This window comes from Lepus europaeus, chromosome 10, assembly GCF_033115175.1.
Source record: "Lepus europaeus isolate LE1 chromosome 10, mLepTim1.pri, whole genome shotgun sequence".
Classification (NCBI taxonomy): domain Eukaryota; kingdom Metazoa; phylum Chordata; class Mammalia; order Lagomorpha; family Leporidae; genus Lepus; species Lepus europaeus.
Genome location: NC_084836.1, coordinates 87,656,124 through 87,668,054, shown reverse-complemented (window position 1 = coordinate 87,668,054; position 11,931 = coordinate 87,656,124). Strand labels below are relative to the sequence as shown.

The 11,931-nt window shown below is 41.9% G+C and overlaps 1 pseudogene; it reads right to left on the bottom strand.

Annotated features, from left to right (window-relative positions):
* Window positions 1-9,045: 9,045 nt before the first annotated feature.
* Window positions 9,046-9,787, bottom strand: LOC133767830 (GPN-loop GTPase 3-like; annotated as a pseudogene).
* Between the last annotated feature and the right edge of the window lie 2,144 nt (window positions 9,788-11,931).

Genomic DNA, 11,931 nt, shown 5'->3' with positions numbered 1-11,931 from the left:
AAAAGAAAAGTTATGTTCAATGAAGACTCATTAGATAAGCCACAAATATACTTAAAACTTCATCTACCCTTGTCCTTCAGTTCTTAGCATGAATTGATGGCTCCATTCTAGCCTATATTTGGTTTCCACGACTGTGATATACATTTCAAGTGAAAAGCATAGAATTTTCTGAATGTGTAGTGCAAATTATAGTAAAATCCCTCTAGATTTTGTATACAAGAGGTTAAGTTAGTTCACTCTAAGTTGGCTTGGGGCCCTTAGTGTAGAACACCAAGCCAGGAGTCAGAGAGAACATGCTCAGATGCAAATGGCTGGAAATCCAGATCTCTTAAACAATAAAAGGAGTTTCTCGGTTTCGAAAGAGGTTGATCCAGTGATTTAACAATGTCACCAAGGATGTTGTTTTGTTTTGTTCTTTTTCCATCTGTCTTTTCTACCATGGATGACATCAACTTCGCCCTAAGGCCACATTGCCTCATGCTCACGCGATGGCTGCCAACAACTGCAGAACTAAAGATTTTCTCATGTACATGTGAAATTTTTAAAAAGATATGGAATCATCTTGCCCTTATTAGGCCATTTAGTTTGCTCCAAACATTCACTTTGCTGTCACATGTCACCAAGTGGTCACATGCTCTTGGAATACTACAATGACAATCAGAGCACAGCGATCTGATTGGTGTCAGCCAACAAAGGTACATCCCTGAAGCTAGGGATGGGATCCGTCCTACCCAAAGCACAACCACAGAGCACCACAGTGGGAGAGAGGTGGCGTCCTGGGATGCTGGGAGGCAGCCACAATTTCCACTAGAGCTGAATTTCTGCATTGCTTCTTTGCCATCCATGAACATGTGAACCTTGGATCCCTCCTCTATAACATAAATACTAAGACCTGCTCAACTCACCCCTTTGGGGGGCTCACAATATTTAAAGAGACAATATAAATGGCAGTACCTGGTAAGCTAGGTGCTTAAAAACATAAATTAGCTTCTGGATGAATTTCTAGTATAACTGAGCAGCCACTGTCAGTGACCCATCCAGGTCCACTTGGCCTTTACCTCTCTGCTTGCACCACCCAACCTCCAATTACAGGCACTATGTCCCTATGCTTAAGGCTTTTCTTTCACCACTGGCTTCTCTATCCAAGCAGGAATCAGGTGACAAATGCTGGGAAATTAACATTCTTCTCCCCATCCCAAGAGCAGACAGACCAGCCTGTGACTGACAGGTTAGGGAGCCGTTCCTTGCTCCCCAGGTGGGGTAATTCTGGGGCACGTTTCTCAGAAGTGTGGCATAGCATGCTTCAGCTCATGGACTCCACAATGGTAAACTTGTGTGGGCTTTCTTCCCTCCCAGTCTTGTTCCCAGCCCTGCTTCCTGGGACAGCCTCCCAGATCAACATCTTGCACCCATATCCTAGTCTCAGGCTCAGCTTCTGAATCCAAGTAAGGGTGGCATCAAACCAGGATTGTGTGGATATGAGAATGTTCACTTGGCAAGAAAAGCCTGTTCCAGACGTTATATTTCAAAACACATTCGATGGTTCTTTCAAAGTTATTTCTGTGTGAGTTTTCATTTTTCTATGTATGGCATACCTTTGTTCCTAATTAATTCATTATGTTACTGGGCTAACTGAGGGGTCAAGCATGGCCTGCCTCCAGAGAAAGATAAAACACAAGCAATGGTACCCAGATGTATTTCTCACAAAAGTCCTGTCCTGAAGATAGATAATACTATTAGAACATAGGCCCTACAATTAGCACATTTATCAGAAAAATATACAGTAGGCTGTGATAAATTTTCATGTTTAAAGACAAAAGGAAAAAATATGTTCACAATGCATCAATTTAGACATTTTTTGTAAGTTTCATTTTGCACTGACTTCATTTCTGTTGTGACCAAGCTATTAAACTATGCCAAACCTGTCATTTCATTTATGCTCAAAAAAAAAAAAAAAAAAAAAGATGGGCTCTTTTGAAAGAATGATTTATTTTTAAACCATGTCTCAAGGCTGCATACAAGTATTATAAAGTCAGTGTCTTCCTATATTTGTTTTCTAGTTTTATGATTGAAATCAAAGTAGATTTAAATCTAAACCTTACCACAGGATCTTTGCACTTGCCAGTCCCTCAATGTAAAGTGCATACCTCTACATGGCTAGTACTTTCTCATTATTTGAATGGGAGAAAGATCATCCTCTATTTAAAATTGTGCTGTCCAGCTTAGCAGCCACTAGCCACTTGTGAATGGCAAACACTTGGGAGGTGCCATATTTACAAGACAGGCTTGATTTTGAAAATTTAGTACAATAAAAAATGTAAAACATTTCCTTAATATTTTTATACCAATCACATATTGAAATGATATTTTGGATACATTGAGTTAAAATAAGTCATTAAAATTGATTTTACCAGTGTATTACTTTTCTTGATGTGGCCAGCAATCTTAAAATACATATGAGTCTCATATTTGTGGGCCTCACAACATTTCCTTTGTTCAGTGCTGACCTAAAGTGACCCCAAACCAATCTCACTGCACTTTTTGTCATCAATATACTTTATCACTACCTGGAACTAAACAAGTAAATTACCAATTGTTTACTAGTATACTATAAATTTCCAGGATCTTGTCAGCCATGTTCACATAGGCATCTGGCATACAGTAAAGTCAAAAACGCACGTGATAAAATAGATGATGTAATAAAGGAATAAAGGTACTATGAGCTCTTTCTGAGGTTATTAACTACATTCTTCAGTTTTGCCCCCCATTCCCCCACTCATTTGAGTGTTCATTAGGTTAATGAGCAAGACCACATTTCCCTGCAGGGAGAGGAGGGGTAGTTACACAAAAGAAACAGAACTCGCCCTCTGCCCATAACTGAATGTGGTTTTCTTTATGACATCATAGTCAGAAATGGAAGACTATATATTTCATATGGAAAAAAAAAATTGAGCAACCTACCTAAAAAAGATCTAGTCACCAAAGATTTTGCTGGTTCTTAGAGAACCAAAGACTCAGTAACTAAGATGGTTGACTAGGATCAAAGACTCTTTAACTGACCTTCTGCCTAGCCAACAATCATTACAACTATCAAGAAACGTGAGGTATTACAGTGGGCTACAAGTCATCATTAATTGCTGGCCTCTGAGTCCCATAACTGCCATTAAATGGCTAGCAGTGTTATATAAGTGATATAATTAGCTTCACAGTTGACAGCCTCATTAAGGTGAATGGGAAAGTTCACACTCCACTCACAACTATTATTTTTAGATTTGCCTGTCTAGAGACACAAAGACTTTGTCCAGACAAATCAGAATCTACTTCCACTTTGCCCTGGATTGGCTCTGTCCTATGCAGACAACGAATGGCCCAGGACTGGGCAACCGCAGTGCTTTAAAAGTCACATGACAAATACTTTCCCCCACATTGTCCTAGAATAGAGATCTCTATACTCAAAGGAAAGAAAAAGTATGCAGTTTTAAACTTATGTCCCAGTTGCCTAGGATTCAAATTCTACCCTGGCCAGGGATTTACAAAAATGCTTTAAATGATTTTTTAACCTCTGTCCATACCTGTTGCCAGATTTGAGATATTCTCACTGCTAACTACTTTGACTAGAATGAAGAAAAGTGTTAGATTTTCATGGACATTCTAATAATAATTATGCCTTTTTTAAGGCACTAATTTCTTTGAAAGAATAAAGTTTAAACTTATCATCTATCAAGAATGTAAGTAGCAAAGTCTCTCTGGGGTTTTCTGTGTTTGTCAAAAGCCTGGACAGTTTCAATAGTCAATACTTCAGTATTACTTCAATATTACTCTCCATGTTATAAATATTCAGTGATTTGAGAACATATAGATATGTGTGTGTGTGTGTGTATTCATTATCATTAAGAACACCGTCTTAGTTCCAGCTGTTTTAAGGAAGTACCAAAGGCTGAGTGGCTTACAGTTCTGGAGGCTGAAATCCCTGCAGGCAGGATGGTACTCGCCTGAAGGTCACCTTTTGGATTACACATTGCTGACTTCCCAACATACCCTAATACGGCAGAAAGAAAGAGTAAGGAACTTCTTTGGGATTCATTTTGTAGCAACATGAATCCCATTCTTGAGGGCTCTACTCTCCTGACCTTACCACTTCAAAGCCAGTATCTCCTAATACTATCCCATTGGGTACTTCACAAAGTTCGTGGTAAAATGAAATTAAAAATAAATTTCTTTTGGTGTGAAAAAATTTTGAAATTCATGCATAGTTCTTTTATAATGTACATGTTCCATGAACTATTTGAGGACCCTTTATATGAATGGATTTCAGAATTTCTGCACCAAAATAAATTTAGCCTTTTAAAACTGTTTTTTCACAAACTTTCTGAAGTACACTTGATTGAATTTTGAGGAAGACATAACCATTCAGTCCATCACAAACACTCAACATCAGAACTACCCTCTTAAAAAATCTTCAAATTAATAGCAATACAGTACTGTTAACTATAGGCAAAGAAATGTCTAGGTTATTAACTACATCCTTCAGTTGTTAATTGGTTGCTTGCATGTGGATGTGACCTGATAAAAGACAACTCTGTTTTTCTGCCTCTTATCTAAATACCTGTAACTGAAACCACTGCTGTTTATTTTTTGGCTTTCTGGGCCATCAATTTGTACTGCATCCCACAAACATATTCATCACTGTCCTTCTAGTTTGTAAGGTGCTTCTATTTGAATAACAACATTTATCAACCCTTCCTTCCTTCTTACTCTTTTCTTCTTCCCTTCTTCCCTCTCTTGTTCCATGCACTCAGAAAGTATTTAGTATGCTTCTACAATGAATTAAGACCCCACAGTGGGTGCCAGCGCTGTGGCATAGAGGGTGGAGCTGCTGCTTGCAGTGCCAGGATCCAAGATGAGCGCAGGTTCGATTCCCAGTTGCTCTACTTCTGATCCAGCTCTCTGCTATGTTCTGGGAAAGCAATGGAAGATGGCCCATGTCCTTGGGCCCCTGCACCCATGTGGGAGACCCAGAAAAGCTCCTGGCTCCTGGCTTTGGATCAGCCCAGCTCCGGCCGTTGCAGCCATTTGGGGAGTGAACCAGAGGACAGAAGACCTCTCTCTGTCTCTGCCTCTGCATCTCTGTAACTCTGCCTTTCAAATAAATAAATCTTTGGAAAAAAAAAAAAAAGAGAGAGACCCTACAGTGAATGCAAGAGACTTGGATTCTCCCCTTCACAAAGCTTCCTTAGTGAAAGAGACAAACATGAGCCTATTCATCTCTCCCCCTCCACATCTTTTATTTGAAAGGTAGAGTTACAAAGACAGAAAATCTTCCATCTGCCTGTTCACTCCCCAAATGGGTGCAACAGCTGAGAGTAGGCCAGGCTGAAGCAAGGAGCCCGGAGCTTTGTCCAGGTGTCTCATATGGGTAACAGGAGCCCAAACACTTGGGAAAAGTAAAGCAGCTTCTGCTGCTTTTCCAGGCACATTAGCAGGGAGCTATATTGGAAGTGGAGCAGCCGGGTCTCAAACCGGCACCGTTATGGGATGCCAGCATGACAGGCCAAGACTTAACTTGCTATGCCACAATGCAGGCTGCTTATCACATCTCTATCCTTCAGATGCAAGCCTCTGGACAGCAAGGGCCACTTTTCATCCTGCAGTACAAACAAGAGTCTCAGGCATGCTTCTTCAACCAGTGTCCTATTGGAGAAGTTAATATTTATGTTCAAAACTGACTTTGTGCATTTGCTTCTCGGACTCTGATTAAAGCTTCAGTGAACAGGAGCAGGCATTCAGCATAGCAGTCAAGATGCCACTTGGGACACCCGCATACTATGCAGAACAGAGTGCCTAGGTTCGAGTCCTGGCTCCACTTCTAATTCCAGCTTCCTGCTTATGTACACCTTGGTAGGCAGCAGATGATGGCTCAAGTGCTTGGGTCTTTCTCACCTATATGGGAGACCCAGATGGAGTTGCAGGCTCCTGGCTTCAGCCACAGGCACTTGAGACGTGGACCAGCATATGGAAGATGTCACTCCCCACCCCATCCTCTCTCTCACGTGCGCGCTCTCTCTCTCTCTCTCTGACTTTCTAATAAAATACAGTAAAATAAAAATAAAAGGTTTTCAGTGAAGACTTGAATCCTAAACCAAAGCAATGAAGTGAGCAGAGTGTGCTCATGACGTCAAAATGGTGCCCAGATCTGGGGGATTACAAGTCAAGTCAGTGCTTGTGCTTTGGTTTCATGATTCTGCTCCTTCAAAGGGTGGCTGGGCTGGGCTGGGCTCCATCTTGTCCTGTGACTGGCATTGGAGGCCATCACTCAGACTGGATGTACTCCTTGAACAGTGTTGACTTCACACTTCCTGGGCCAGTTCTGAGGCCTGAGCCAATAACCTTTACACTTACGTAGCTTCTCTATAACAGTTACGAAACTCAATTAATAAACATGAATTTATCCTGACAAGACTGTTTCAAACTAAAGCTTCTCTCTCCAAAATGATTCCAAATAGATAAAGCAGCAAGTATATCCTGGTACACATAAATTGGAGTTAATTTCCCAAAACTCAAAAAACAGATTAACTTAAGTATTCAAAAGAGCATTTTTAAGTAGTTGCATCGACTTATATAACTACTTCCCTCATCATCTCCAAAATCAAATTGACAATGACAACCTAAGACATGACCTGTAGAAATGAAGAAAGAATAAATGTAAATTGTCAATGACAAAGGTCATTTGTGTGATTATCCCTGTTGAGTAAACGGATCTTCCTTTGGACACTGTGGGTGGTTGATTGTCTACCACCTGGGGAAAAGCAGTAAGAACCTGATTTGGTTGTTTTATCATAAATTCACTTGCCTTCATTGATCTAAATCTAGTTTGTAGTTTAAAAAATTTTAAAAAGGGGGAATAAAACAAAACTGAAAAATACCAGTAGAATGTGCAGAAATGGAAAAGGACATTTGTTCTAAATTCCCAAGTAATCTGGATTATGTTACGAAAGGCAGCTCCCCTGCCTCCCGGTGAGGGGGGAGGAGTTAGGAGAGAGCTTCATTAGCCATAATGATAATTGCCTGGGTTTTCAAAGAGGCTTTTATCCCCAAGGCTTGAAGTGCTCTATAAACATTAATTAATTTAAGCTCAGTAGCCCAGTACCATTAGGCCTTTTGTAAGGAAGAGTAAACAGACGTGCACAGAAGTTAAGTGGTTTCACCAGGCTCATTCAGCCCGGGCCCCAGCAGAGCTGTGAACAAAATCCAGTCTGAGTGATGGCCTCCATGCCAGTCACAGGACAAGGTGGAGAAGGACCGAGAAAGAGATACTGCAAAGTGGGGAAAGGTGAAGAAATACCTAAAGTTTAACCAGAATAACAGGCAAGCAGTACAACATAGCCAATAAAATGTCCCTTGGTGTGTACAAGGTAACTATGCTCATCTTCCCAACGTGTGCTTCTCCAGATAGGACTTTTCAAACCTGAGTGTGCAGCCAAATCATCTGGGGAACCTAATACAACCGCAGAACCTGATCCGGCAGGTGAGGCCTGCACATATTCACAGCTAAGCGGTCTCCCAAGTGACGAGGAGTGGGCACATTGCCTGAAGGTTGCCTGTGTTGTTTCCTTTATTGCTAGTTTTTCAAACTCTGTTCTTCCTGACCTTTTTCAATGCCCAGTGTTATCTTTCCATTATAACCCCCCACCCACTTCTTAAATTGAGGTATGATGGTTATAAGAGGAAGCAGCAAGTCTTAAGAACTCAGTGCCATATTTTTTTTTCTTTTTCTTATGCAATTTTTCTCAAACAGACCCATAAAATTGTACGTATTCATAAGGCTCCATGTGACATTTCTATCTCTGACAGCTGGAAGCAGAGTTAGGAACATACTGTGCCGCAAATGTCATGCTGGAATCCCACTTCAGTGCCCTTTGATTCCAGCAAGGAGACACTGCCAGTTCTTGGAGCAGGTCTGCCTTGGCTCTGACGACAGAGGGAAACTCACTTCCTGATATTTCTTATTCGGTATTTATATTTGCTTTTCTCAGCCTTTCCCTAAAAAGAGAAAGTACTAAATTAAAAAAAAAATTAAAGAGATACTAGAAGGAGAGAAGTATGTATTGTACTGTATTATATTGTATTGTATTGTATTGTATTGTATTATTTATTTATCTAAAAGGCAGAGTTACAAAAAGAGGGAGAGACAGAGAGAGAGAGAGAGATTTTCTATCTGCTCGTTCACTCCCCAAATGGTTGCAACAGTCAGGGCTTAGCCAGGCTAAAGCTAGGAGTCTGGAACTCCATCCAGGTTTCCCAGGTGGGTGACAGGGCTTCAAGCACTTGGACTATCTTCTGCTGATTTCCCAGGTGCATTAGCAGGGAGCCGGATAGAAAGTGGAACAGCAGGGACTCAAAGCAGTCTTCATACAGGATGACTGCACCAGCGGCTTAACCTGCTACGCCACAATGCCGGCCCCACACAATAATTTTTTCCACTTCAATTTTGACTTTTATTCATTAATTTATTAAAGATTTATATATTTATTTGAAAGACAGAGTTACAGAGACAGAGAGAGAGCTCTTCCATCTGCAGGTTCACTCCTCAAATGGCAGCAACAGCTGAGCTGGGCTGGGGCAAAGCTAGGGGCCTGGAATTCCATCTAGGTCTCACACTTGGGTGGCAGGGGCCGGAAAACATTTGGCCTATGCTCCTCTGCTTTCCCAGGTGCATTAGCAGGGAACTGGATCAGAAGTGGAGCAGCCAGGATTTGAAACACTGCTCATACAGGATGACAGCATCATAGGCAGTGGCTTAACCTGCCGTCCCACAACACTGGCCCCCAATTTGACTTTTGAAATCTAAGTTGATGCTGCTAAAATGACACTCAAAGATTCCATTTTACACAGCAGCAGTTTCAGAACCTGATTCAGGCATGCTGCTGCACCATTTTTTCCATGGAAATAAATAGCTTTCTACTACTGTATCCTTCAAGGAGAAGAATGTTCTGCCAATTTGACCACAAGTTCTTCACACATTAGAGTTATGTGTTAGCAAACTCTTCATTCATTCTGGCATTCTTGAAAATATTCATCAAACAAAGAGGCAGATTCAACGGCATGTTCCTTAGGCTCTTTAAATGCCAAGACTTCATCGTACTGAACGGCCAAATCAATATGCTGTAACAATGTTCATGTGTTCTTTGTCTGACTGATCCTACGGTAAAAATCAAACCATGTCGCAGCCATCTATCAGTCCACATATAGCATTAGTCAATTTTTGGAATTTTTTGCTTCCTAAGTCACTTGTAGAATCTTCTAACAAAGAATACAGGCCTGGATCTAGAAATTTCTCAATTTCCTTTTCAGCTTTCTTCCTCAGCAGATCCATCTTTGTCATGATGTCAATCTGTGGAATTTCTAGAGAGATCGTGGCACTCAGGGCAGCCAAGATGCTGGAAATAAACTTGAATGACTCCACCATGAACTAAGAATCAGGAAGAAAAACTCCACAGACTCGGAACTCCCACTGCTCGAGCTGCTGGACCAGCTGCTTCATCACAGGTGAGTGTACAACTCGGTCTGACCTGCACAGTCAAAAAGGACGTAAGTCGTCTTCTACATGGCCAAGATGTGCTCTAGCCAGTTAAAATGATTGGCAAAGTACTCCATGCAAACTACCAGTCCTCCAGCGGGACTGAACCACAAGGAATCATCCTCCATCACATGGTCCACCTCAATCAGTTCCGAATGTCTTCCCACTGCCGGCGGGGCCCATGACCACCAGCTGCACGTACCGAGGCATGCTGACTCTCCAGCTTCCCCACACACAGTAATTTATTTTGTACTTTATGAGAAAATAGAAGCGAGGAGCTTGAAGTTTCCAAATACAAGCATTGACATGGAAAGAGATTCATTGATTACTCTATTGGGGGATACACATTTTATACATTTATGGAAATATCACACTGTAATCATAAATAAGTACAATTATTAAGCATCAATAAAAAACATTTTAAAGATTGTTTAAGAGCTGGAAATGCTGACTACCCTGATCTGATCATTACACATTGAATGCATGTATAGAATTATCATGCAACATACTATAAAAGCATACAATTGAAATAATTTTTTTGACAGGCAGAGTGGACAGTGAGAGAGAGAGACAGAGAGAAAGGTCTTCCCTTTTCCGTTGGTTCACCCCCAAAGTGGCCGCTACGGCTGGTGCGTTGCAGCCAGTGCACTGCGCCAATCCAAAGCCAGGAGCCAGGTGCTTCCTCCTGGTCTCCCATGTGGGTGCAGAGCCCAAGATTTATTTATTTATTTGAAAGGCAGAGTTACAGAGAGGCAGAGGCAGAGAGAGAGAGAGAGAGAGAGAGAGAGAGAGAGAGAGAAAGAAAGAGATAGAGAGAGAAAGAGAGGTGTAGGTCTTCCATACACTGGTTCACTCCCCAAATGGCTGCAACAGCTGAAGCTGGGCCGATCCAAAGCCAGGAGTCTCCCACGCCGGTGCAGGGGCCCAAGCACTTGGGCCATCTTCTACTGCATTCCCAGGCCATAGCAGAGAGCTGGACTGGAAGAGGAGCAGCCAGGACTCGAATTGGTACCCATATGGGATGCTGGCACTGCAGGTGGCAGCTTTACCGGCTATGCCACAGCGCCAGCCCGGAAATAATAATTTTTAAAAATGCATCCTTAGGGACCAGCGCTGTGGTACAGTAGGTTAATCCTCTGTCTGCGGTGCCAGCATCCCATATGAGTGCCGGTTAGAGTCCCGGCTGCCCCTCTTCCGATCCAGCTCTCTGCTATGGCCTGGGAAAGCAGTGTAAGATGGCCCAAGTGCTTGGGCCCCTGCACCCGCATGGGAGACCTGGAAGAAGCTCCTGGCTCCTGGCTTCCAATCAGTGCAGCTCCAGCCATTGCTGCCAATTGGGGAGTGAACCAATGGAAGGAATACTTTTCTCTCTGTCTCTCCCTCTCACTGTCTGTAACTCAACCTCTCAAATAAATAAATCTTTAAAAAAATAAATTAAAAAATTAAAAATGCATCCTTAAAAATATTTGGCAACTAACTTGATGGAAAGAGAGGACAGGGTTGGGGAGGGGGGCTGGTTTGTAATTAATGGTGGCTGATCTCTGTGGTATAAACATTCCCTGCACAGCTAACTTCAAGCCACCAGCACTGAACACTGAGTTGCAAAGACATGTACAGAGCACACCATTGTAAGGTATTTCCACCATATAGATACAACAGACACAAATAAATTCAAGAGCATGGGTAATAATAAAATGTAAGTTAATCAGGAAATGACAACTTTTGAGTATCACCTTGGCTTTTCATATAGTTTATTTAATTGCTCCTTTATGTAATTTAATTCTGAATATTGGTCATGTTAAAAGTAGCTTGAAAATTTCCTAGAAATTAAATATTTGGCTTTCGGGGCCAGCGTTGTGGTGCAGCAGGTTAAACCACCACCTGCAACACTGGCATCCCATACTGGAGCACTGATTAAAGCTTCAGCTGTTCCACTTCTGATCCAGCCCCTTGCTAATGCACCTGGGATAACAGCAGAAAATGGCCAAAGCATTGAGCACCTGCTGCCTAGCTGGGATTCCTGCATCCTGGCATGGGCTTTGCCCAGCTCTATCTGTTGTGATCATTTGGGGAGCAAACCAGTGGATGGATGGAATCTCTCTTTTTCTTCTCCTCCTCTAACTCTGCCTTTCAAATGAAATAAATAAAATCTTTTAAAATAGACGCATACACACACACACACTCAAATCTCAAGGTCGGTACCTCTGTCTGCAGCCTACCAAGATGGCTCACTGTAACACACAAAGGGTATTATAAATGTGTATTCAATGAGCTACACTGGACTCCCTGAGCTCATGAAAAATGTCTATTTTACCATTTGAATTCTGCAAAAGGTCTGTTTTACCAGAATTCTC